The sequence below is a fragment of the Pteropus vampyrus genome, unplaced genomic scaffold (genome assembly GCF_000151845.1).
Source record: "Pteropus vampyrus isolate Shadow unplaced genomic scaffold, Pvam_2.0 Scaffold146, whole genome shotgun sequence".
NCBI classification, from domain to species: domain Eukaryota; kingdom Metazoa; phylum Chordata; class Mammalia; order Chiroptera; family Pteropodidae; genus Pteropus; species Pteropus vampyrus.
This window is the reverse complement of record NW_011888927.1, coordinates 5187328-5193969: the sequence shown is the minus strand read 5'-3', so window position 1 is coordinate 5193969 and position 6642 is coordinate 5187328. Positions and strand designations below refer to the sequence as shown.

Here is a 6642-nt window from a genome sequence, read left to right as displayed (position 1 = left end):
TAAGCATTCATGGCCAGAGATATCATTTCCAGTTTATCTTTAGAGAAATCTAAATAAATTCTACTAGAAAAACAATTTTTACTTTTTTCAATTTGTGTATTTCAAATTTATATATTTAGAAACGACTGTTAAAGAAAAAATATGAGGATACTAAGAGTGAAACAGACGCCAAGCCACATCTAAATAACATTATTATACTAAGTAAAAATGAAGAATGTGATAACAAAACATAAATTAAAATAGTATTTCATTTTTTAGGGTAAAAAAACAGAAAAGAGTTACAAATTCTGTGAAAACTACTCCTTGATGATGCTCAAATTTCATAAGCAGGTCAAGGAAGTTTTAATAACATTAATCCCTAAATCAAATGGAAACCAAGTTAGTTGAAGCTACATAACAGTTAGTGCCAAGGAAAAGTATCTTGGACTTTTAGTGATAAAACAATAAGTAAAAATTCTTAGAATCCTAAAGAAAGAGAAAGAGAGTCTCAAGTGTAACCTAAGAGACAAATTATATTATGACCACTTTTAATCATTTATCTGCTTAAAGTTATCTACTTATGTTCAGAACAATATTAAAATGTACATAGTCACTCACCAAAAAGAATCAAATCTCTTTAGTCGCAACTGGCAATAACTAGGGCATTATTACTTACGTACTCTGAAAATAATCTGTCAATGAAAATTAAAGAATTAGGAATATACCATGCCTTTTCAGTATGAATTGCATTTTAGAACAACTAAGGAGCTGTAGCTGATGAGGGGAAGTGTTTTTCGCACCAGAATTCCAAGAAATAAATGTGGAAGGAATGAAAAAATTAGAAAATTCACAATTTTTCAACACCTAAGAAAATAACATAATTGAATACATTACCCAAAAAATTAATGGGAAACTTTCCAATCTGGATATTAGTGATATTACAAAGATATGGGTGACCAGATATTAAGTATTTCATGTATCTTTTGATTAAATGTGGTATGAAGTACACAGCACCATCAACTGCCCACCCTTGGGAAAAAAATAAAACTGACCCTAGTTAAGAACTTCGTGTTAAACTCAAATTTACAAGAAATATGAGAGATAGTGGAAAAATTTAAAAGATATTAGTAGGAAACAAAAAACAAATCCATAATATGAGATGTTCTACAGGATAATTGATACAGTTGTCAGTGCCACTGAGAAAAATAAAAAAGAGAGAAGGTAGTAAAAGAAACCAGTCAAAAAATAAAATATTCTATATAATTGTTTTTTACAGAACAAAAACAAGCAAAAATAACCTATAGTTTTAGCAGTCAATTCTTGGAGATTGCGATTGGAAGGGGACATGAGGGAGACTTCCGGGGTGCAGAGAATGCTTTGTATCTTGATTTAGGTGGTAGTTATAAAGTTGTGTACATATATAAAAATTTGTCATGCTGTATATTTAAGATTAAGACACCTTAAGGACTTTCATAAATATGTAAATATGTTTTTATTCCTCAATAAAAACAATATAAGAGGCATGACTAATATATGGTATCAGAAGGCAGGAGACAATGGTTGCCTTAAAAAGGGGGTATGATTGAGAAAGGCAGAAGAAGGACTCCAAAGTAGTAGAAATGTTTTGTTTCTTGATCTGAGCACTGTTATCATAAATGTGTTCACTTTGAGAAGATCAAGTTGTAGACTTACGATTACTTCACTTTTCACTATGAATGACATTCTCCAATTTTTAAAAAGGTGAAGAAAGGAGGTACTACTCCATATTAAAGGTGAAATAATAACCAAATTATTTACTGGATTTCGTTTAAGCAAACCAACTGATTTTTTGAAGGATAGTGCAATTTTAATATTGGATAATTCCTGTGTATTGCATTAAGTATAATAAAGATATTGTATTTGTATGAGATAATGTTCCTATTGATTAGAAGTTTATAGGGGTAAAACAGTTGTCATGTGTGGCCACTGAAGTCTATGGTCAGTTACCTCAATGGTCAGATAACAATTGGACAGAGATTTCCTTAAATGCCTTGAACCAATAAGTCCCCCAGCTTTTGTTAAGGGGCTCTGTGTATACGATGGATCACACCTTCAACACACTAGTAGTTTATAACTCAGCCTTAGCCTTTACTTCCAGCTTGCATAGTGCCTGAAGTAGGCCAGCAATGAGGCCCTTTTCAGGTCTTTCCTGGGCCTAGCACAGTCCTGCCTACATGTGTAGCCTTCTAGATTTCCAGGAATAGATCACAGTTTTTCAAAGTCCCCCTGTGGACTTCTCATTCTCCATTTTGTCCTTTTACATTCTTTAGTCAGCCCTTTGTGTGCCTCACGTGCTATTGCTATCTCAGGCAACTGTAATATTAAACAACTGCCAGTGTTTGTTTTTGACAAATATCTTGGAGATAGGGCTGTTTGCACTGAGTAGGCTCTGAGCTACATCAAATATAGATTAGTCCTGTGAATGGGGCTTTTCAAAAGCTACCAGACATATCAAGTAGTGACAATCCTCTAAGGATGAGGCTTTTGGGGAAGCAGGAAATCCATTGTGCCCGATAGTGGCTGTTAAGCTGTCAGTTTTCTCAGCTACCATGGTCACAAGTCTGTTGGTTTTCAAAGCTACTCTGGAGCTGGGGAGAAGAGTATAGAAATAAGGCAATTAAAATATCACAAAGCCGAAGCCTTCCGTTCTAATTGAAATTCAACCTGTTTCTTGAATAAATGCTCCTCCTGTACTTGCGTGCCTTTGGTCAATTTTGAAAATTTTCTCCAGTGTACTCATTGCTTTTTAGAGGAACAGACTTTTGGAAGTTCCTACTCTACCATTCAAAAGTGCTTCTTTTCACAGTCATCCCTTGAAGATTGGATGAGGGGTTTTCCTATTAGATTTGTCATTTCTACCAGCTGCTATTTTCAGTAATAAGCACAGTTGCTTAAAGTATGATAGTCAAGGAAGTCAAAAGTCCTTTATAGACACTATTCTGTGACCACAAACTTCACTGATAACCCCACATGGTTATCATGTCACTGATTCTAAATACCAGTTCAGCACAAAGCCATCCTTCCTATTAAAAAACAATTAAGTGCAACATCCCGTATTGACCACAGGGTGAGAGTCTGAATAAGGTACGGGGACTGTATTCTTCATCTCATATTAATATATAGGCTAGGTGAAAAACCAGAGGAGAGAGGAGTAACTAGGGGGATTGTTTTATAAACTATATAAATGTCTAACCAATGTACTGTATACTTGAAACTTCATGATTTAAAAATAACATGGATTTTAAAAGATATAGCAATTGACTCAAATGGACATTGCACTTCCATCTTGCTTTCACAGTGATGGTTCTAAACCAGGGTAGTTGACATGGTCACACTGTATTTTAAAAATGTAACTAGCTTCAATATCAGTAAAAATTATATTGGAGATGGTATCAGGACTAAAAATAATTTTTATTTTATTCTTTCTATTTCCTGTATTTTCCCAAGTTTTTCACTGAGCTTACCTTTCATCAGGGATAAAACTATATTTTTTACAAAACAGATGACTCTAGTGACAGTGTGGAGAATAAACTGCAGCAGGAAGAAACTGGAGGCAGGAATATCAGTCAAAAGTGTGCTCCACTGAAAAGCCACATGCAAAAGAATAAAACTAGACCGTTGTCACCATACACCAAAATTAACTCAAAATAGATCAAAGACCTAAATATAAGACCTGAAACAATAAATTGCATAGAAGAAAATATAGATCTTAAACTCACGGACCTTGGATTTAGAGAGTATTTTATGAATTTGACCTCAAAGGCAAGGGAAGTAAAAGCAAAAATAAATGAATGAGAGTATATCAAACTAGGAAGCTTCTGCACAGCAAAAGAAACCACCAACAAAACAAAGAAGTAATCAACTGAATTAAAGAATATATTTACAAACAATGCCTCCAATAAGGGGCTAATATCTAAAATATACAAAATAGCTCATATAACAACAAAAACAAACAAACAATCCAATGAAAAAATGGGCAGAGGACCTGAACAGACATTTTTCCCAAGAAGATCTACAAATGGCCAAAGACATATGAAAAGATAGCTATTACGGAAATGAAAATCAAAACCACAATGAGATACCACCTCGCAACGTTTAGAATGGCTATAATCAACAGGACAAGTAATAACAAGTGTTGGAAAGGCTAGAGAAAAAGGAACCCTCCTACACTGCTGTTGGGAATGTAAATTGGTACAGCCACTATGGAAAACAGTATGAAAACTTCTCAAAAAATTAAGAATAGAATTACTATATGACCCAGCAATCCTTCTTCTAGGTATCTACCCAAAAAATTTGAAAAAATTTATCCATAAAGACATATGCACCCCAATGTTCACTGCAGCATTATTCATGGTGGACAAGACATGGAAACAACTGAAGTGCCTTCAATAGATGACTGGATAAAAAAGATGTGGTACATATATACAATGGAATATTTCTCAGCCATAAAAAAATGAAATGCTGCCAATTGAGACATGGATGGATCTTGATATTATCATGTTAAGCAAAATAAGTCAGAAAAAGTTGAGAACCATAATTTCACTCATACGTGCGATATAAAACTGAAAGCAACAAATGAACAAGACAGAGACTCATGGACACAGACAACAGTTTAGTGATCAACAGAGTGAAGGGGGTGGTAGATATTGGTAAAAGGGCTCAAATATAAGGAGATAAAAGGAAATTTAACTTTGGGTGGTGATGCAATGTAATATATATAATATGACATATTTTTGAACTGTATGCTTGAAACCTATATAATTTTATTAAACAATGTCAAAAAGAAAGTGTGTTTCAAAATAAAGGGACAGATGACAAGGATCTGAATAAAAGCAGAGGCAGTGGGGATTAGAAATAGGTAAGTTGAAGAGGTGAACTGACCAGACCAATTGGATGAAAGTAATGAAAAAAAACTAATAGTCTCAAATTTCTGAATTGGGTAACTGCCAACAGCAACATATGAGAAAACAAGAGGTGGGTGGGTTACAGGGCAGAGGATATGGTCAAGTTTGGTTCGGGCTATAATGAATTTCAGGAGTCTGAATCCAGGTAAAGATGTCAAACACTGGAAATACAATAACAAAACATAAAGAGAATTGGAAATTTAAATGTATGAGTGTTAGCTGAAGCCATGGGAATGGATGAAATTGCTCAGAGTGCCAAGAACAAACTTAGATGAAAACAGCCTCAGATAAAAGCCTGGAGAACACCTGTATTTAGGGTGAAAGAAGAGACAGTAAAGGACAAAGTAGAAAGAAATGTAGGAGAAGGTAACTAGAAGAGAATGGTCTTATGTAAGCCGAAAATATACACTTTTTCAAGAAGGGAAATGTGAGAACATCATCAAATCCTACAAAGATTAAAGGATAAAGCCTGGAAAATGTACATTGCATTTAGCAATGATGAGGTCCCTAGTGATCTTAGTGGAGACAGAAACAGTCAAATGTTGGAGTTGGAAGCTAGACGGATGAGGGCCGAGGAGGGAAATGGAAGGTGAATATTTCAACCAATAAAACTAAATCATTCGATAGTACAATTTCGCACTGTATATATACCATTCATTTTAAATCTTTAATAACTGAAAATTTATCTTTTATTTAATGCAAAAAGGTTAAGCAGTTCAGTACAGTAGTTAAATATATTCACTGTGTTCAAGTTCTGTTTCTATCAGTCATTGCTTGTGTGACTTTGGACAAATAATTTAATACCTCCGTGCTCCATATTACTCATCTGTAAAATAGGAACAGGAATTATGCAACCTCAACAGATTATTGAGGATTAGATGAGGTAATGAAGGTGAACGCAAAGCAACTAGCTTAGTGTCTGCTCACTCACAGTTCAGATGTTATATTTCCTAATTCTATCTGTACAAAACCAAAAGAAATTAAATCTGGATCTCCTCAACTGGTTATTTAAAATAATAATCTCATTCATGATTGTTCAAAAGTTTACTCATTCACTTGAAAATTAATATTTATTGAGCACTTTCCATGGGCCAAATATGTGTTGGATCCTGGGGACACGAAAATGACTGAGGTTTGGTTCCAACTCTCACAGGCCAGAGGAGGCCATGGTTACTTAAAAAAAAGAATAATCACAAAGTGGAAAGTAAAATAAGAGAAGTGTTATTATAAGGATTCCTAAAAAGGGTTGTAGAGAAGTGAACAAGAGAAAGCAGATAAATAAGTACTTACACAATGAAATGATGTACACACATGTGTAATACCCCTCCCTACCATTTTTTAGTCCTTCATTACCACGTCCTGAGTTGAAAAAAAAATGCTAGGCTGCCAGTTGATTAACTTCTTTTGCATGCTTCATAAAGTATTAATCATTTGTTATAAATACCTATAATTAATCTATTTTATTCTTCTCTGCATTTCTCAATAACTTCATGACATTAACAATAAACCTCCTGCTGGATATTGGAAACCTGTTGGATGGTTTCTTTTCTGTATCTCATATACAATAAATCACGATGTAATCTGATTAAGATATAAAAAGCCGCCTCTGTTTTACAAACAACAGCTCATTTACTTAATCAGAATATAAAAGCTATAGTTATTTAATGAAGAGTATTCAATAAATCACTAAAAATGGGAACAATAAAACAAATCTTTTAAC

The 6642-nt window shown here is 34.0% G+C and overlaps 1 protein-coding gene across 1 annotated transcript in view; it reads right to left on the bottom strand.

The window, feature by feature from the left end:
* Positions 1-6642, bottom strand: part of HECW2 (HECT, C2 and WW domain containing E3 ubiquitin protein ligase 2) — a 204836-nt gene that overhangs the window by 155824 nt on the left and 42370 nt on the right. The window lies entirely within an intron of this gene.